The sequence below is a fragment of the Staurois parvus genome, unplaced genomic scaffold (genome assembly GCF_062004578.1).
Source record: "Staurois parvus isolate SC_StPar_1 unplaced genomic scaffold, SC_StPar_1.0 ptg000010l, whole genome shotgun sequence".
NCBI classification, from domain to species: domain Eukaryota; kingdom Metazoa; phylum Chordata; class Amphibia; order Anura; family Ranidae; genus Staurois; species Staurois parvus.
The window spans coordinates 1,432,476-1,454,382 of NW_028317806.1; the positions used below are offsets into that span (position 1 = coordinate 1,432,476).

Sequence of the window (21,907 nt, forward strand, 5' to 3'; positions counted from 1 at the left end):
ATAGAAGTTAAACTAACAGGTCTGTAATTACTTGGTAAAGATTTTGACCCCTTTTTAAATATAGGCACCACATTGGCCTTACGCCAATCCAGTGGTACTATGCCAGTCATTAAAGAGTCCCTAAAAATTAGAAACAACGACTTTAAAATGACAGAGCTCAATTCTTTAAGGACCCGTGGGTGTATGCCATCTGGTCCAGGTGCTTTATTCACCTCTATTCTGTCTAAATATTTTTACACCATATCAATTGTGAGCCAATGTGGATCATCTGGAGCTGTGTCAACATCATGCCCATTATGGACAAGAGTTCCCCCATACTCTTTTGTATACATAGAGCTGAAGAAGGTATTTAATAAATTTGCCTTCTCTTTGTCCCCAGTCACCCACTCTAGAATATTTTGTAAAGGGCCTACATACTCAGACCTTTTTACTATTAATATATTGTGTGAAAGACAAATGGCAACTCACATTGCGACAATTAAAATCAGGCACATCACATAGTAAGGGCTTCCAGTGGACAGTCTCACTACAACAGGTACCCTTAGACCAGGATGGAAACACAAGGTGGATGGCTACATCTGCAGGACTAAGAGAACACACTGAGGGTGGGGGGCACAAATCTAGGTGCAGAATTAAATGTACTGAAAAACACTAGTAAATTAGCAACTCACATGGGAAGAAGAAATGGCACTTTTTGTATGTAATCTGTGAGCCATCGGATCATGCATCTGGGATGGGGAGCCTTTTCCTACAACTTGCAACCTGGAAAGTCTGGACATCAGGCTGGATGACAGCTTAGATGAGGAATTGGAAATCAACAAGATGGAGGAGGCCTTCTGTGGGATGCAGAGCAGACCAGAAGTGATGTCATTGGGACATCAGCGGGATGGAGCCCTTACTATATGATGAGTTTATTTTTAACTTCCACAATTTGAGTTGCCATTTTGTCTTTTCACTATAATAAATCTGTCAACTTGCTACACTCAGTTTGTGCCCTGTTGTTCTTCTTAACTGTTCACCTAGAGATACTTCAGTCTCTTCAGAGGTGCTGCATCTGGTACATTGAGATCAGCAGGAAGTTACCTTGAATGCTCCAATTGGACTCTATGAACTTTTTGCTGTTCTGCACAGACATTTATGTCCATATGACATTCATTGCTACCTTTTACTACTGTATGCCCTGATAACCACACCCCCTCGGGGGGTCCATGACAGTCTAGACCAGCGGTTCTCAACCTGGGGGTCGCGACCCCTTTGGGGGTCGAACGACACTTTCCCAGGGGTCGCCTAAGACCATCGGAAAACACATATTTCCGATGGCCTTAGGAACCGAGACACCGCTCCTTGATCCGTCTGCAGGTGTGGGCGGGATGACATGCCGTCCCTGTCATCTGGACACACCCCCGGGATCAATCCTTCGTCGGTGATTGGCCGCCGGAACTGTAGCTCAAGAGAGGCACACAGGCGGCCAATCACCGGCGAGGAGGTGGAGCTTGGAAAGGAGGAGCCGAGCGGCACCGCGAAGCACGAGCGAGTGAAGAGGAGGAAAGCGGCCGGAGAAGGAAGCCATCTGACCGGTAAGTGTTTGTACCATGGGAGAGGGAGGGAGCGAGCGAGCCCAGGCTGGAGCAGGGGTCAGCAAGGTAAGTATCATTGGTGTCAGTGGGAGGAATAGTGCCCAATCATTGGTGTCACTATTACCAACGATGGGGCACTATTCCTCCCCCCACTGACACCAACGATGGGGCACTATTCCTCCCACTGACACCAACGATGGGGCACTATTCCTCCCACTGACACCAACGATGGGGCACTATTCCTCCCACTGACACCAACGATGGGGCACTATTCCTCCCACTGACACCAACGATGGGGCACTATTCCTCCCACTGACACCAACGATGGGGCACTATTCCTCCCACTGACACCAATGTTGGGGCACTATTGCTCCCCCTGATGCCAACGATGGGGCACTATTGCTCCCCCTGATGCCAACGATGGGGCACTATTCCTCCCACTGACACCAATGATGGGGGCACTATTCCTCCCACTGATACCAATGATGGGGCAGTATTCCTCCCACTGACACCAAGGATGGGGCACTATTCCTCCCACTGACACCAACGATGGGGCACTATTCCTCCCACTGACACCAACGATGGGGCACTATTCCTCCCACTGACACCAACGATGGGGCACTATTCCTCCCATTGACACCAACGATGGGGCACTATTCCTCCCACTGACACCAACGATGGGGCACTATTCCTCCCACTGACACCAACGATGGGGCACTATACTTCCCTCTGATACCAACGATGGGGCACTATTCCTCCCACTGACACCAATGTTGGGGCACTATTGCTCCCCCTGATGCCAACGATGGGGCACTATTCCTCCCACTGATACCAATGATGGGGCACTATTCCTCCCACTGATACCAATGATGGGGCACTATTCCTCCCACTGACACCAATGATGGGGCACTATTCCTCCCACTGACACCAATGATGGGGCACTATTCCTCCCACTGACACCAATAATGGGGCCGTATTCCCCCCACTGACACCAATGATGGGGCACTATTCCTCCCACTGACACCAGTGATGGGGCACTATTCCTCCCACTGACACCAATGATGGGGCACTTTTCCTCCCACTGACACCAGTGAAGGGACACTATTCCTCCCACTGACACCAGTGATGGGGCACTATTCCTCCCACTGACACCAATGATGGGGCACTATTCCCCCCACTGACACCAATGATGGGGCACTATTCCCCCCACTGACACCAATGATGGGGCACTATTCCCCCCACTGACACCAATGATGGGGCACTATTCCCCCCACTGACACCAATGATGGGGCACTATTCCCCCCACTGACACCAATGATGGGGCACTATTCCCCCCACTGACACCTATGATGGGGCACTATTCCTCCCACTGACACCAACGATGGGGCACTATTCCTCCCCCCACTGACACCAACGATGGGGCACTATTCCTCCCACTGACACCAACGATGGGGCACTATTCCTCCCACTGACACCAACGATGGGGCACTATTCCTCCCACTGACACCAACGATGGGGCACTATACTTCCCTCTGATACCAACGATGGGGCACTATTCCTCCCACTGACACCAGTGTTGGGGCACTATTGCTCCCCCTGATGCCAACGATGGGGCACTATTCCTCCCACTGATACCAATGATGGGGCACTATTCCTCCCACAGATACCAATGATGGGGCACTATTCCTCCCACTGACACCAATGATGGGGCACTATTCCTCCCACTGACACCAATGATGGGGCACTATTCCTCCCACTGACACCAATAATGGGGCCGTATTCCCCCCACTGACACCAATGATGGGGCACTATTCCTCCCACTGACACCAGTGATGGGGCACTATTCCTCCCACTGACACCAATGATGGGGCACTTTTTCTCCCACTGACACCAGTGATGGGACACTATTCCTCCCACTGACACCAGTGATGGGGCACTATTCCTCCCACTGACACCAATGATGGGGCACTATTCCCCCCACTGACACCAATGATGGGGCACTATTCCCCCCACTGACACCAATGATGGGGCACTATTCCCCCCACTGACACCAATGATGGGGCACTATTCCCCCCACTGACACCAATGATGGGGCACTATTCCCCCCACTGACACCTATGATGGGGCACTATTCCTCCCATTGACACCAACGATGGGGCACTATTCCTCCCCCCACTGACACCAACGATGGGGCACTATTCCTCCCACTGACACCAACGATGGGGCACTTTTCCTCCCACTGACACCAACGATGGGGCACTATTCCTCCCACTGACAGCAATGATGGGGCACTATTCCCCCCACTGACACCTATGATGGGGCACTATTCCTACCACTGGCACCAATGATGGGGCACTATTCCTACCACTGACACCAATGATGGGGGCACTATTCCTACCACTGATACCAATGATGGGGCACTATTCCTCCCATTGACATCAGTGATGGGGCACTATTCCTCCCACTGATACCAATGATGGGGCACTATTCCTCCCAATGATACCAATGATGGGGCACTATTCCTCCCAATGATACCAATGATGGGGCACTATTCCTCCCACTGCAAAATTACAGTTATGAAGTAGCAACGAAAATAATTATGGTAATTTTATGGTTGGGGGTCACCACAACATGAGGAACTGTATTAAGGGGTCGCGGCATTAGAAAGGTTGAGAACCACTGGTCTAGACTCTGAGGAAATGGGTTGAATGATGCTCACTGTCATTAAGTTTGGAAGACTGGAACATTGGGTGGTAGAGAATATTTACAACTTTTTTTAGCAGGAGTTCTTCTTTAAAACATTATTATAGATTATAAGATTACTTACGCTGATTTCTTTCACATGTACTGTACATACAAAAATTATTTTTGTGCACTTCATGGATCTATTTTATTTGTTGATGTGCACTGTTATAACTAGTTTGAGTAAGATACATTTTGCATTATTTTTGTTTGTTTACATAATTAAAATGACTTTACTTTGAATGCAATGCAAGTCTTCAGTCCTTTGCAAGGTGGGTGTACAGTGTCTGTGTGGCCCAACGTGTCCTGGGCAGGGTCTGCCATCTGTTGGTCACAGTGACGGTGGGATGCTAGTTTCTGGGATGTTCTCTGTGGTCTGAGCACTATCATGAAGCCAGTGTTGTCAGTTGGAGTGATCTCTACCCAAGAGTAGAATTATAGCTCCAGCCTTGTAAACCCTGCCACTGACCACCACTGTGGGGAAGGGATTAACAACATTGCCACTCACCACCAAAGAAGGTGGTGGGATGTTAACTGCACTGCTGAGGGCTATTATTGCAATCTCTGGCACCAATGCGGGTGGTTATTGTTGCAGTCACTTGCATCAATGCTGGGGGTTATTATTGCAGTCACTTGAACCATTGCTTGGGGTTTATTATTGCAGTCACTTACACCAATGTTGGGTGTTATTGTTGCAGTCACTTGCACCAATGCTGGGGGTTATTATTGCAGCCACTTGCACCAATGCTGGGGGTTATTATTGCAGTTACTGGCATCAGTGCAGGGGGTTGTTATTGCCATGACTAACACCAATGATGGGGTTATTATTGTGGCCACTGGCATCAATTCTGCAAGATATTTTTGTGGCAGCTGGTACTAAAGCTGGGAGGCTATTATTGTTACTACTGACACTAATGCTAGGAGTTACTATTACTACCTCTGACACCAACAATGGGGCTTATTTTACTCCAATTTAAAACATTTATCAGGACTAAAATTTTCAGGTACTGAGTTGTGTTATAGCCCATTCATTTTGAACAAGTTGCCTAATTCAATGCACGTCAGCATGCAAAAACAAGCTGCTATTTTGCTTCTTTCTGCAAATGTCTATACAGAAAATGTATCTGAATGGGCACCTTTAGGAACTCACAGTGACACTGTGATACTGGGCACCTTTTAAAGTCTGCTGCCTGCTAGGAAAGTTTTTTTAGATTTTTTTATTTAACCACAGGAACACTTTAATTAGACTTTATTCTTTAATAAAAATATTTCCTCTTTATTAATAAAATAATAAAAATATTCCGTTACTAGCTTATTAAAAGTTTACGGACGCATTATCAATAGACAAAAAGTCTGTTCCTATCTGTAACCAGACCCCTATTTACTCCCAAGTTTCCAGTGCCATTCCTATAACAGTCATATGTCACTGACATCAGCAGCCAGGGAATGTGGTCATTGATAGAGATTTAAGCTTAACTAATTTTTTTTTCTTGAAAAAAAATCAGACTATTCATATCAGTAACAGCGCATTTAGTCTGCTTAGGCAGCATGTCTCAGTAAAAGGAGTGCATTTGAAAGAGCTGATGGAGCAGATTGCGATGTTATCACTATGGTTGGCTAACTTGGCTAGGTTCACTCTTCTGTGATCTGATTTTGATCTGGTTTTCAGTGTGATTATGTAATGCAACTTGGATGTGGTTTGCATATTCTCTGGGGTCAAAATTGCACTGGAATTGCACCAATGTAGTACAGGGACCTTTTCCAAAATTGTGCCATGCCAAGTTGCTTTGATGTGAATGGGCGCCATTGAAAACAATGTGATTTCCATTGGCATGCGATTCTGTGCGACTCAAGTCTCATCTGAAATCATACTACTGTGAGCGGAACCTTGCTGTAAAGAAATCAGGCTGCATATACAATAATAAATACACTGCTCTTTTAGTTTGTATTCTTTAGATCCTAAGTGCTGCAGCATGGGTCAAGAGCATAGTGCTGCCAGAACCTTGGAGAGTTGGACCTCTGCTCTCACACACAAGCACTGGCCTTGCAGTATGATAGACCCCCTTGCACACTGCTCCAATCAACAGCACTCTAGCTTCCTGTTCATTGGAGTAGCATTCAGGTGGGCATGTCAGATCATGGCAAGTGTCTACGTATCAAAGCAGCAGTCCAACTCTCCAAGGTGCTGCTAGTACAGTGTATTGTAACCCATGCTGCAGCACTAAGGAAATATAAAAAATGCTAAAAGAGCAGTTTATTTATTACTGTATATGTAGCCTGGCTGCTATTATCTCTCTCTCTCTCTCTCTCTCTCTCTCTCTCTCTCTCTCTCTCTCTCTCTCTATCTCTCTATATATATATATATATATCTTGGACAAAATTATGGAAGCACCAGCTAAATGAATTAATTTGTTAAATAATATGGTGTTGAAGCACCTTGTGTATCCAAGACTGCCTTAATTCTCCTAGGAATTGACAAATATAAGTCTTGGATGGTGGTTAATGGAATCTAAATGTAATAAAGAATGTAGCGCTATACCCAAACTATATATGCACATTTAAATGAAAATTAAATATATATAAAAAATGTGAAATCACAAAATCTCATATAGAATATATATACATGTGACAGTGATGTCAATTGATATTAATTAGTGCTCATAAATGATAAAATCAACACAATAAATAAATAGCTCAAAAAAATAGTGAAAAAAACATTTCCATATATATGTGTATAAACCACACATACACATGTTTTTGGACTGGCTGCTACGTAAGTGCAAATGCTTGATGTTATCTGTCCCTATGGTATAAATAAAATTTACTGCACTATGGGAGGATTCATTTTGTCTCATTTGAGAGATTGATGCTGCAATACTTTCCTGGAGAAGAGCCAGAGTGGGAATACTTATTTCTGAGAGAACAACCTTTGGAGTGATATTTTTTGCTTGGAGGATCCGTGAGGGGGATCCACTACTGCTCTTTGATCCGCAAGGGTCGAAGGGATGAGGTGAGAGGCTTATCCAGATGGTGGTTGGATTCTCAGATTTATATACACTCAGAGATCTGCACGAGTTTCACCTATGGTCACTAACAGTAGTATTTGGAAGCACTGTTTACTGTTTGGTCACCAGCAATATTTATTGGACTTTGAGAACACTGTTGTTTGTACCATTTTAATGGTTATTTCACTTCACAAGAGGCAAGTGTGATCATAATCATATATATGTGTATGTGTGGTTTATACACATATATATGGAAATGTTTTTTTCACTATTTTTTTGAGCTATTTATTTATTGTGTTGATTTTATCATTTATGAGCACTAATTAATATCAATTGACATCACTGTCACATGTATATATATTCTATATGAGATTTTGTGATTTCACATTTTTTATATATATTTAATTTTCATTTAAATGTGCATATATAGTTTGGGTATAGCGCTACATTCTTTATTACATTTATTTATCACAATCACTGGTATATGATTTAATGTTAGCAGCTTCCCCTAGGATTTATATATATATATATTTTTTTTTAGTTTAAAACACTTGGGAGCGCAGGAGGTTCACACCACTACTGGATAATGGAATCTGATGCCACTCTTCATGCAAAAATCATACCAGTTCTCGCAGAGATGCCGGAAGTAGAAAAGAAGCCCGAACCTTGTTCTCCAAAATTGGTCATAGCCGCTCTATGATATTGCGGTTCGGAGACTATGGTGCCCAAGGAAGGTGCAAGACTTTGACTGCATGCTTGTCAAATCATGATTTGACAACTCCAGGAGTGTGAATCAGAGCATTATCGTCTTGATAAATGGCACTGTCTTCAGGAAACATTGTCTTCATCATGGGGTGCACACGGTCAGCGATAATTTATATATAGTCGCTGATGGTGACTCTACCTTTCATGGTGATGATGGGGCCTGCAAAATACCAAGATATGACTGACTAAATGTGTTTGCCATACGTAAACACGTCTGGTGGTTGGGAATAGTGTGAAGCTTGATTCATTGGACCATAGTCTTTCATTGATAGATAGTCGATGATTTACAGGTGTTGCATCATTCTCTCCTCCTCTGAGCATTAATATTGGTCACTAGTGGTTTGGCAATTGTAGCTCACATGTGAATGTTTTGCTTATGGAGTTACCTCCGCACAGTTTTTGTGGACACAGGCTTTGGAAGACTGAGATTGAGCTCTGCAGTCATTTGGAGCAGTTGTTTTCTTATTCCGGGTCACAATCCTGCACAATGTCCTTTTGCCTCTTTTAGTCAGCTGACCATGTCACCTGCGATTATGCTTATCAAACAACGTTTTCCCGGAAACTGCCATTAATATGCTGTCATAACCTTTGATACTGTACCTTGTGACCCACAAATAAATTGGCAACTTCAGTCACAGAGGCACCAGCTAAGCGGGTACCAACAATTTGCCCTCTTTGAAGCTTAGAAAGCTCTGACATTACTCCGTATTACTAGCAGCATATGCAGTGAATGACTAAAGTGAGGCTTCCCACCTGTTAGCTAGGGTGTCTCATCACACAGCGGAAGCAAAAGAATGTTACATCAGTTCTGCTTCCAACGTGAAACATGCGGTCATTTTCAGACCTGAAAATCATGTAGTGTTTCCATATATTTGTCCAATCCCTGCATATATAGATGTTTTTTTCCCTCTTGCTCTAAATCTGGCTAGCGATTAGTTACACATTTTAGAGTTGGCTTAGCTGGGCAGACCAGCTGAATCATCATTTAATCAAGGACATTGGTCCTGGTTCCCATGAGAAAGCTGAAGAATCGTAGTCCCTGACTCAGAAAGGGGTCAGTTATGTTCTGTAGTCAGCCGTTCTAATGGCATTCGCTGCAGACTTCCTGATTATGTTTCATACTTAAAACGTCATATTCAAGTGTCTCAGTGCTGTCTCAATCCAGATAAATTTGATAGAATGGTGGCTGTTTTATAACAACGTCAAGTGGATATGGAATTGAAACAAGGGGCACCCTTGCACTCTGATTCAAAATAGATGTAAACTCTAATTCTCCCTCCTAGATTGTAAGCTCGAAAGAGCAGGGCCCTTGACCCCCTCATGTATTGTATTGTTACTGTATTGTCTCATGTACTGTCCCCCACTATAATGTACAGCGCTGAGCAAACCTTTTGGCGCTATATAAATACTGTATAATAATAATAATAACTGGAGGACATTTAGTTTGCTAAAGCACTGTGTACCATAAACAATTGCCATATTTGTACTTCCGTAAAATACTTTCTTTTTTCATTAGAAATTGCTTTGAGCAAGTACAAAATAATATTCAGTGGCACTAGGCTGATCAAGAGTCATAAGTGTACAAAGCAGATGCAATTAGAATGGAGATGAATTATGATTCTGTTTACGGGAGAAATGGTAACAGAATGTATCAGAAAATATAGACACATTATGCACATCATAATAGTTGATACATTGTATGTATGCTGAAGTCTATACATACAATGTTCAGATTGTTTTTTTTAAACTCAGGATTGCCTGTTATGCTCTGAAAGGGTACAGCACAGGTAACCTACTCAGTTACTTAGTTCAACGCAGTGTTTTCCAGGTGCTCTGAAGATATGGACATACTTCAAGAAATACCATAACCTATACCCCACAATTAAAAGGGTTGAGAGCAAGGATGTAAAGGGACAAAAAAGTCATGGGGTGGTAAGAAGGAAGACAAGTGATGGAGAACATTAGGAGAGGAAGGGCAGGGCAATGGACATTCTGCTCCTTCTGCTCTGATCCTCACTTCCCCAATGGGATGTAAGTATGCAAAGCTGAGGGATCAAGAATAGGCCTATAGGTTATGGAACCAAGGGGAATCTATCATTACCATAAAATACTTTTCACTTCTTTCTAATCTTTTTTTCTTTTTATCCCATTGCTGCTTATCTCCTCCAGCATTTTTAACCACTTCCTGTCTACATACAAACATAATAGTAGTGCTACTACCCAAGTACCTTGGTTCAAGAGAGGCCACAGGTGCTCCATCCACAGATGTTCATCTGTACACGATATTTGGTAGAAAGAGGATCCTCAGAACCATAACTGTTCTTTATATTCTTGTATTTACTGAAAAGCCACAGTGTAAAAGTTGCAAATACAGAAAAGTCGACGTGTTTCAGCCTACACAGCTTTAGTCATAACAGTTATAACTAAGGCTGTGTAGCCTAAAATGCCTAAAATTTTCTGTATTTGCAACTTTTACACTGTGACTCAATATATACAAGAATCTAAAGAGCAAGTACAGTTGTGCAGATCCTCTTTCTACCAAGCTTCCTGTCTACATGCACTCACTCCGTCATTGCTCAGGACCAGCTTGACTAGGGTACTAAAGTTGAATTTCTGGCACTCATGTTGCCTGACCAAGCAGCCTTTGTAGTCTAATGACCACAGCAACCCATTTATTAACAAATACAAATAACAAAACAGAATGACCTTCACTATAATGTGAATGGAACCTCAAGGTCCTTGTAGACGTTTGAACTTAGTTCTAGTGAAAACCTGTAAGGTAGGCCTCCAGTTGCACCACACTGACATGAAGACAATTGCCAGTAACCTTAGGTACTACAATGAACGTATCCCTACCAAGACAGATCCCTACCAATTCACATTTAACCTGCTGTCCACCTTCAAGGACCTTGAACCCCATCAGCTGCCATGACTGATTGTTACAAAACAATCCACAACCAAAAGAGAAGAACTAATCAAAAAATTAAATTGAAGAGGGGGGTGAAGGGGGTGAAGATTCCTCAATGGCTGCTGTCCTCCAACTGAAAACTCCCCCAGGACCCTCCTGCCTCCATTCCATTTAAACCCTACTTATTCCTGTCTGGCGACTCCAATAAGGTATGTACCCCAACTCCAAGCATACCTTAAATACTTAAAATACCTTAAAATTTCACCCAAGTCCCCACTCACCTTTTAACCCACTCATGTAGTCCCTCCGTCTATGTCTTTTAGTTTTACTCTCAAGCCTACGTTTCTTATAGTTGCAGCTATTGCTTATGCCTTTACAATGTGTAGATATGGGTTCATGTGACAGGGTAACAACACAGGAGTACAGCTGAGAGACACTTGTTACCCAATAACCATAGCCTGAACAAGGACGTTCTTGATGGGATCACCAGGCATTTTTTTAATAAAAGCTGCAAATTTAAAAAGATTGAAAACGATGATTAAAATAACTTTTACATCTTAAAGTTATATGAGAGTTTATTAATTTTAGATAATTCTCAGTGAAAGGGTATCTAAACCCAGGAACAAAAATGTTATATATTGCAGCTTATAGTTCTTAGATGTAGTGAATGCATTAGTTTTTCCTTTTTTTTTCAAGCTATGGACATTTTCAACAAGTACAAAAAATACGTACCTGTTGATCTTGCCATGAATGTGTACTTGTGAGCTGCATTGAAGATATCTTTCTGCTCATGCAATGGAAATGAAGAGAGAAGGGCACATTTGTAGTCCATATCAGGAGAGCAACCTAGGGTGACAAGCATGACTCCATAGATACAGTGGAGGGTGATGAAGACATCTAAGGACAAGACATGAGTTATTTGCAGGGAAAGAAATCTAATGCAGTCACCACATCTAAAGACTGATAAGCAGTAATATGTTACATTTTTGGTTTTGGATTTAGAAACATTTTAATCCTTTTTTCTTTTAATGATATTACTTTTACCCTGAGAATGTACATAGTATATGAGAGCTATTGATCCCAACAGTCTAAAGGGGTTATTTAGGTAAAAAGTGAAATCCATCAGTGAGAAGGTATAAAGTCCACTAAATGGGCCCTAATCTTAGTTTGATAAATTGCTTGAGTTTGATAAATTGCCCATAAGATTCAAAATTCAAGGCAGATATAGATTTGATTGGAAGAATTTCTGAGACTTAGATAAGGTGTTCTGTGTACGAAAGACAGCATGGAGTCTGCAGTATATTTATATGAGAACAGCTCTTTTGCATTGAAGACAGACAGATTCCAGAGAGCTCCTTGTATGTGGTGTGGGTAGGTTTACTCCCTGCACTCTGAGCTGTGTAACTTTCTCTCTCTCCATCCGATGTTTGTATTGTGAACAGAATGCAAGGCATTTTGTGAATAGACCAGTTGAGAAAAAAAATGTTGCAACCCCCTATCTGTATGAAATTTGGAACCGACAGTCACAGCGCCAGAAGAAGAGCGCTGTGTGTAATAATCAGGATGAATGAAATTGTCATTTCATCTGTAAATAGCAGCACTGAGGACTTTTAGACTTCTCTTCATTAGAGGTACCATATTTCATGTGTGCTGTTTAAAAAAAAAAAAAGTATAATTAAAGACAAAACTGTTTTTTTTTTTTAGTTTTGGATAGAGTAGAGAGGGATTAGAACCTCTGTCAGTTCTTGTTTGCTTGTTATAACCCTTCATTACTCTATACAAAACAAATGTTTTGCCTATAGCTCTACATTAGGAGAACAACAGAGTAATAGATATTTGTTTCCAAACAAATAGGACATTCTTTTTTTAATTTTGTCTTCCAAAAATTATTGTATTTTTTATGCAATCTAAAGTCACAAAAAGTAACAAAATGCTTTTTTTTCTATTTGCTCCATGTTAGTTTAAAAACATTTAATAATAGCAAGTGTTTGGACCCATTTGCTCCATCATGTGGTGTCATAGTTGGGCATCAAGCACTGATTTTTCTTGGTTTACAGTCCATTCAGAATGAATGTGGTAGCTCAGCATGCGGTAAAGTAAGATAAAGTGCACTGCAACATATTCAGAGCCACAACGCAAGGGGGTGTGAACAGGCCCTTACTGTGGGTTTTTTTTTGTTTTGCAAGTTTTTTGTCATAGCCAAGATCTACTGTCAGTGCCGATGGAAGAGGAATAATGCAAATGGTGTAAACCTAGGGGTATTTTGTTAATAGTTCTCATACTGTTAGAATTCAGGTGCACGGTATCACTGTTGCAGATTTTGAAAGAAAAAAATATACGTTGCTCGCCAATTCTACTATTCTGCTTCAGTATCAACCTAAACTTAACTATCCTTTTTGTGGGAACTAAGCCTTTAAAGTCATACTAAACCCAGGACCCTGCATTCACTATATCTGGTCTCCCACAGTATACAGAACATGGAAATGCAATTATTTTAGTAAATATAAACTACTAAATACCTTTTCTCATCAGCAGTTAGAACAGTCTTGTGACTTCTATCAGTGCCCAGTTAGGCACTGGTTAAAGCTTGTAGGAGGAGTTTTCATCCTCCCCTGTTTCATTCTCTGTGCTATATGGCTGCATAACCCCTGATCCTCTGTCTGGACAGTTATGATTGGCCCTGTGCTGATAACATGCACTCTCCCAAGATTAAAAAAAACTCTCTAGCAATAAACACCAAACTGAGCATGTGCAGCTAGTCCCAAATGCTCTGTACTATTAGTAGATGGATTGGGGACAGTAGAAGAAGGGGAGGATCAGAGAAGACAGGATCAAACAGCCTTTGTACACAATGTGAAGGATTAACCCCTTAGGTTCCAAATATTTTACTGTTGTGGGTTTAGTAATGCTTTAAGATTCTACTTATTTCCAAAGGTCTTTTACTTTTTTTTTCCTACAAGCATCATAGCATCTTTCATCCTCTGCCATGCCTTTCTGGCTTTTAAATATCATTTACAATATGATATGTCAGGTTTTGGGTGGCCCAGTGGCTCAGTGGTGCAGTGGCTCAGCGGCTAGCACTTCTGCCTGGCAGCACTGGGGCCCTTGGTTTGTATCTTGGTTGGCCAGGACACAATCTGCATGCTTTCTCTGTGTTTGTATGGGTGCATTCTGGTTTCTTCCCACATGCTAAGGGATCATTTACACTAGTGTCAGACCTTACTCCTCTTCTGAAAAGCAATCTGTGGTGGACAGCTTTCAGAGGGCAGCTACGAGGTGATTTGTTCTCTCTTCTCCACCTCTTTAAAGTGGTAGCAGACTTGAAAAAAAAACCTTCCCTCTGCAGGTTGAGGACTGGTTCAAACCATAGCCACACATTCCAGATGTGTCTCTGCATTCACGTTTTGATGCGTTGAGGTGCATTTTTCCCCTTTGTTTTTCTTCACCTTAAAGGGTAGTAAACTCGTTTTTTAACTTTTATCTATAGGTAAGCTTATAATAACACTTACCTGTAGGTAAAATGAATATCTCCTAAACGTGCACCGTTTAGGAGGTATTCGCTCTTTTTTAGAGCCAGCGTATGCGCTTTGAAGGAACAAAATACCCATGCCGTTCCTTCAGGGTACTGTGCCATGGCCTGGGACTTCCACGCGCATGCACAGACGTGACGTCATCGTGGTTTGGCCTGTCAGATGGACGGAGCTCGCAAACCCGAAAGGAAGACCGGTTGAAAATGGAAGCGCTGTCAGCAGTGACAGCATGCAGCTGGAGGGCTTCGTTTTAAGGTAAGTTTTACATAATATGCTAGTATGTGATGTATACTAGCACATTCTGACATTATTTTGCAGGGGATTTTTACATTTTTTTTACCTGCAGCTTACTACCGCTTTCAATAAGGAGATGTACGTTCCTGTGCGTTTAGGTGTGTTCCATTGGATTTTTTATGAGTTTCAGTACAGTTCAGTACAGAAAAAATGCATCATGTTCCACTTTTTTTCTGAAACTGGAACGCACTGGTGTGGATATGCCATTGGAAATAATATACAGTAACTCACTATCTATGCATTTTTGGTGCACAAAAAAACGCACTGGACTGCATATGGTGTGAACTGGCCCTGAGGGCTTAACATGCTAGGGTGCATCAATTACTAGCACATTATGTCATACTCAATTAAAATGAAGCGTCGCGCTCTCACCGCTGACAGGGTTTCAATCTTCACCTGGTCTTCTTTCTGGGTTCACAGGCTCTGGTCATTTGAATGGCTGTACTGCAGAGACGTCAGTCCCATGCGTGTGCACAGGGGCCACCATCACAGCACAGCCCTCTGAAGGGACTGCATACTATGAGCGTACTTCACAGTGCAGTGTGCATGTGCTGGTGATGTCACTGGCTGCAGAATTAGTGAATATCTCTGGTGCACATTTATGAAATATTTCTTGTACATACAGGTAGATGTTATTATAAGCCTAAAAAAAACTTTATTATAAGACTGAAAAACTTGTACCACTGCACTGCAACTGTGTGCATTGCAGTGAGGTTGCAGTGTTGCCCCATTCACTTTAATGCAACAGTACAGCTGCTGGTGGGTAGGCTAGGGGGGTATAATTTCTGTCATGGCCATGAAGCAAAGAAGCACAGACGTGGTATGTGTACAACCCACTACATCCATTATATTGGGTTAAGGGGGCACTCAGGCGAATCCATGTAAATCCATGGCTCAACCACCTATTTTTAGGCCCCCCACCCCTGACCACAAGTGTGGACAAGCCCAAAAATTAATTTTGGTAGGTTAATTGGTGCCTGTCTAAATTGGCCCCAGAATGTGTATACAAATGTGCTATGCAAATGTATTATCACATTCTTCATGCTGGTCCTAAGCCATGCAACTAGGGAGGTTTGAGGAAAGACCTGGTGACCTATCTTCTAAAAAATTTTCTGCAAAAACTTTATGGAAATAGACGTTCAAGTGCATCAGACATGGTACCCAGAGAGCTGAGCAAACATATACACGCACTTCGGATTTCAGCAACTGTCTGGTGTGCACAGAATTAGCTAGTTAGAATCCATGAATGTGATAGGACATAGGGTCATAGAAGGGGTTGCTTGGGTGTCTCATGTTGAACAGATCACAGGAAGAAACTTCCGATGGGTGGGCATGCACAGATAATATCCCCCTTGATAATTTTTCCTGGTTTTAGAGAAGGTCGGGGATGTAGTCAAATTAAAATGTAAACAGAGAGGTGAAAATGATCTTGTTCATATGCTGCATGTATTCCTGAAAGATATCTGTGTGCTCGAAGAGTTATTCTAGGTCCACAGTCCCACAGACCGCGCTGCAAATGTATTTGGCATCACTTTCTTCCGTTATCTTGGAAAAAGTTCAGATGTGGACAAATTAAGGAAAGATACGAGGAGTTCGTCCTAGGATGTACGTTTGAGTTCTGTGGGAAAGTTTCTTTTTTGTTTTTAGTATAATTTCTGATAGGATAGGATCAGATCCTACTTAACCCGCAGTAAATATTCATGTTATGATAAAAATATGATTAACCCGCTGGAAAAATAGTACGTTTTATGGAAAATACATCAGCTTAATGTCAAATACTTTTTTTTATTAAATAAAAGCACTGGGAGCTGGGCCATTTCAGATGTTTGTCATATGGAAGTGGCATGGGAAGTCAGTAACTGGGAGGCAGTGGCTGATCCTTTTGCCTTGTCTACTATTTTTCCCAGTATAACCTCAACTGAATCCATCACAAAGCAAACAACCAGTCTGAGAAGCCTTGGATGGAAGCAGGCATGCTATGAATAACTAAAATATTATTTTAGGGGAGTTAGGCTGAATCAGAATGAGCTTCACCAGTACTTCTGTATGCCCAGTTACTTACTGTGCTCAGATGTAGATGTAGGATGCTTTATCTCCTTTTTTTCACAACTCCTTGGGTTGCTGGACAGGTGCAGGGAGGACAGGTTTCTCAGCCTTCCTCCCTCTGCAGCTCTGAGAGGCCTGACCTGATGAGCCAGAGGTAGCTGGGCAAGTGATGTGCAACCAAGTGGGAGGCCCTCCACTGTCAGAACGGGTGTGCAGACAGCTCCGAAGGAGCCTAATAGCACACAGATTCTCCAGAAGACCCAGGTCCTGTGTTTAGCCCCAATGACTACCAGACTACTTTAGCTCCATTGTGGTAGCCTTCTGTGTCCATGGGCCTTGGATCCCTCCAGTTGTTCACCCATGTTACCAGAGTTACCCTGTATTTCACTGTTGGGGGGGAACTGTTTGTGAGGATAATTGCAAGTAGTTATTTGTACTCTACATTGTTTTATGTAAGTAGCAATTCTCAGCTACACTCTCTGTTGTTGTAAAGCGGGGGTCTCCAATTTTTCCAAAGTTTACTATTCTTTAGATTGTAGGAGGGGTTCACTAAGGCCAGTGGGAGCCCCAATGGTGGTCAGTAAATGTAAACAATGACTGTGGAAGGAATAGTGTCCCAACATTGGTGTCGTTCGCAGGAATAGTGCCCCATCATTGGTGTCAGTGGGAGGAATAGGGCCCCATCCATGGTTTCAGTGGGAGGAATAGTGCCCCATGGTTGGTGTCAGTGCTAGGAATAACGCCCCATCACTGGTGTTAGTGGCAGGAATAGTGTTTCAACATTTATATCAGTGGGAGGAATTGTGCCCTATTTTTCTTGGTATAAATCAAAGGAAGACAGCCCCATCATTGGTATCAGTGGGATGAATAGTGCCTTGTATCGGTGGGAGGAATAGTGCCCGAAGGGCTGGACAAAGGCAAGCAAAAGGCCGCATCTGGCCATGGGCCTCACTTTAAAGACCATTGTTATAGAATGATATATACACTATGCTATGCAACCACATGTTACCCTGATTGAGCTACAGAGATATTGCTATGAAGAGTTCATATCTGCAGCTTTCATAATCTGTTTTTTATTACTTTATGTATGCATGCTTTTTTACATCCTGGACCTGTTTTGCATTAATGATTCCAACTTTACTTCTGTTTAGTGAAAGTTACATTCCATCTCTGTCTGTCTGATCATTCGGCTGATTACCCATCCTGGCACATTGCTACTTCATTGCAAAATGGTGGCTTTTGCAATTTTTTATATTGCACGGCATTTGCACATTCGTTTATCAAATGAAAATTTTCAGTAAAAAAATAAACTTAAATTAATTTTAGTGCACACAAACACAACATAATACCCAATTTATTGGTAAAATATAAAAGGCAAACTACAGTACCTAAAATTGTCCATAGATGATGCTTTAAAAGCCTTTACTGATTATCAGTTTAGAGTTAATTGTGAATTAGGGCACTAGAATTATTACTCTCACTCCAATTTTCATGTGTGTTTATAATTTTACAATTATTTTATCTATTTTATTAATTTTTTTTTACACATTTTTAACATTTTTGGATTAATTTAATTTTAATGCTATTACAAAGCGGCAAACAGCTTCCCTTGTGATAACTTTGGGCAGGTGACAGGTACACTTTATGGAGACATTAGGGGTCTAATAGACCCCTAATGTCTTCTCTGCCCTCCAAAGCAACTAACCAACTGCAGCTTGTGCTTGGTTACATGTTTTCTTGGCTGTAACAGCCAGGAACCGATGACAATGAAACCAGACGTGACAAAATTCTTGTTGCTTCCAGTTTCATTCATCACAGAGGGGATCAGGAAACGAAGGCTGGGTTCCCTGGAGAAATGAGTTGGGGGACCTTCAGAATGCTTTAAAGTGGTTATTTCTAGAAGACTCGTACTTGCTGGCTGAAAAAAACAATACCAGCTGCAGCTGCAACCATGATCCTGGTATAACCATTTGCCAAGAGGACGTTTTAATGTGTATATTGGTCAGCAAGTTATTGTAAAAGTCTCGTATGATGATTTGTGGTTGATTATTTTAATCATCTGTGCTTTAACTGTTTATATTATGTACTTATGCATTTATATCAATATTTGATTAATAAAGAGAAGGGGTGGACTGACCATTTGGAAACTCGGGCACTGCCCGAGGGCCCGGGGTCAGTAGGGGGCCCCATGAGATGCCCCTAGTACCTTTTTTGAGTTTGGGAAAGGACACAGGGGCCCCATGTTTCCCTATTGCCCGGGGGCCCCATGAGTTGTCAGTCCGCCCCTGATAAAGAGACAATAATATGGGGTGTAGCCATGGCACTTAATAACAAAGTCCAGCACTAGCTACCAACTGTCCATCAAATGAATAACTAACCCAGACCGTTCTGCCTCTATTAGGGGGAGGGTGCGTTCCTCCGAGTCATTTCGTAGCATGTATAATCTGATCTTCCCTAACATTTAAGCCTTTTCCAAAGCAAATAGGTATAGAAAGCTACCTAAATTTCTGACCTCCACATCCTTGAACCAGTTAGAGCTGTGGGGAAAGGGATGAGTGTTGGCTTCCCTTAACATCAGCAGATCATCTCTGATGATTTCTCAGAATCAGAGTGGCATTCTTTAGGATGGTCACCAGGAGAAGAACTGGTGTCCCTACCTACTGGTCTCCACCCACACCTCTGCTCTCTGCACAGGCCCTGTACAGCACAGCGATTATGTCACTGCTACTTTTTCAAGATAATATCTGGGTTTGCAAAGAGATTTGGTCCAAAAAAAGTGGATTTATATTCTATGTCGCTATTTAAAGTGGCTTTAAAAGCTAAAGGTTTTTTTACTTTAATGCATTCTCTGCATTACGGTAGAAAAAAACTTGTAAGATTAGTTTCCCCAAGCACTCCCTAAGCACTTACCTGAGCTAATTCTTGATCCAGAGCCAATCCTGAGGGCAGCTCTCTCTCTCCTCACTGGACCTACTAAAAGTAGCCTTTAATAATGCTTTAAGGAATATTATTATATTAACCCTTCTCTGCCAAAAATTCAGCTTGAATTAAAGTGCTTGTAAACCTTTACATATACCCAGTGAAGTGACTATCCTCAGGGGATACACAAAGACTAAACAATCCTCCCACATACATTGTACCTGTTTATCTGCAGCCCTACAGCTCTTCAAAATCCAGAATTTATACAGCTTATCTAAGCTTCCAGAAAGCAGGGGGTGGGGAGACAGGTACACACTATAGAGCGATATGCTGTGTTCATATTTGATGTCTGAGGTTTACAACCACTTTAAATTAATAATTTATTTAAAACCATGTTAAATAGGAAAACTTAAAGGAAATTGTACAGAGACTCAGTGCAAGTTGTGTGGCCAGGTTAATGGTTAGATAAGAGATCTGATTTATCCATATATTTAGCGGCTTTGCTAGCTTATAGGTGAGCTAACACCTTCCCCACCCCCTGCTGTACAAACCTTTATGGATGATGAGCTTGCAGTGCCCATGCAGCTTGTGTAGCAATCTAGGGAATTTAAATCCTCTCCTTCTTTCCCCAATGCATCTGGGATGAATCAGAGCAATTCCGATTGGTCAGTGCTGGTACAGGGAATCACTGTGATCTGTCATGGATACAGGCAATTCCAAATAATAAAAGGTATTTATAAAAGCAAGTAATGGTATGCAGTCTAAGGCCACACTGGATGTTTTTTTCTCTCCTGGATACCTTCCGGGGGACGAAAACACAGCTTAGAAAAAGTGCCTAAAACAGTGATTAGATGCGTTTATTTGTTTAGCATTAATGAATTCTATTGGCCAAAATATTAATTTATTCTGGCCATTAGAATGCATTAACGCCATGAGCTCCTTTAAGTGTGCCTGGCAATAATCCACAATTATGCAGCCCAAACGCTCCTCTTCTGACATACAAGTGATGTTCTTTTTTTTGCCTGTAAATGCCTGTAAATGCCTATGTGTGCATGGAGATAGAGGCTAACATAGATGGGGTTTTAGAGGCAGAAAAAAAAGTCAACTGTCTGTAAAAGCAGCGTTTTTGATGTCCTGTGTGCATGAGGCCCAAAGGTCTGACAGAAGAGGGTCACGGTGACTAATTGGCCATGAATCAATGGCTGGTGTTTCTGCTGATCACATATAACCGCTCACACGATCGGGTAGGGGGCCGAACTTAGGACCTTGCACACCAGCCCAGTGCATTCAGAAAACACCCCTGCTATTATATTTTTGTTCTTGGGTTCAGATATTCTGTAAGGGTGTATTATTATATTCTTATCAAACCTTTTGCCAATTAACATTTTTTTTTCTATGTGAAATTTTAACTTTTCAGTGTTATATGTTTTTTGTAACATCTGTAAATGTTATAGGTACTGAAAATCCCCAAAATACCATGAATAATTTATAACTCCAAAAACAAATATACCAATCACCCTTCAGGAAAGCTGCAGATAATGGGAGACATAGATGTGCTGACAGGTTCACCTTAATGACAGCTCCAGTGACGACCGTATTATGTGGCTGTCTCCTCATCTGTGAGCATTACTGGCGGGATCCAGAGCTAGGTGCCGCCTGCCAGCAGACCGGGGTTGAGTCACCAGTTAATCAGATTGTGAGGTGTGAATATAATCTCCTGATGGGAGCATTTTGCTGATGGCAAAATCAGCTTGTAGTTTAATTGTAAAAGCAGAAGTCTGACTGAGAGAAGCACAAGCAGCAGTTTAATCAATTTATCCTTTATGAGTGTCCTAATACAATGTGACTGAAGCACATTCTTGGTGATAGTTCTGACATCTGGGGATGACATAGGCCAAGTAAGTCGTGACCATTTCTTGCCATGGCTATGAAAACAGGAGTACAGTATGTTCTTCTCGTTACTGCATGCTGATCCATGTGTTGCCATTGCGTCTTCATTATAAGCCTCTTTATTGTCTATCTCTGGCATGTCCCTTCTGAAAGCTTGTTCCCGTTTCTTGGCAGAGCCATTGTGGCTGTTGTTGGTGAGAAGGATGGGATTTCAGTCCTTTAACAACTGAC

The 21,907-nt window shown here is 42.1% G+C and overlaps 1 protein-coding gene across 7 annotated transcripts in view; it reads left to right on the forward strand.

Annotated features, from left to right (window-relative positions):
* Positions 1–21,907, forward strand: part of NTF3 (neurotrophin 3) — a 107,710-nt gene that overhangs the window by 28,416 nt on the left and 57,387 nt on the right. The gene's annotated exons all lie outside the window — the stretch shown is intronic.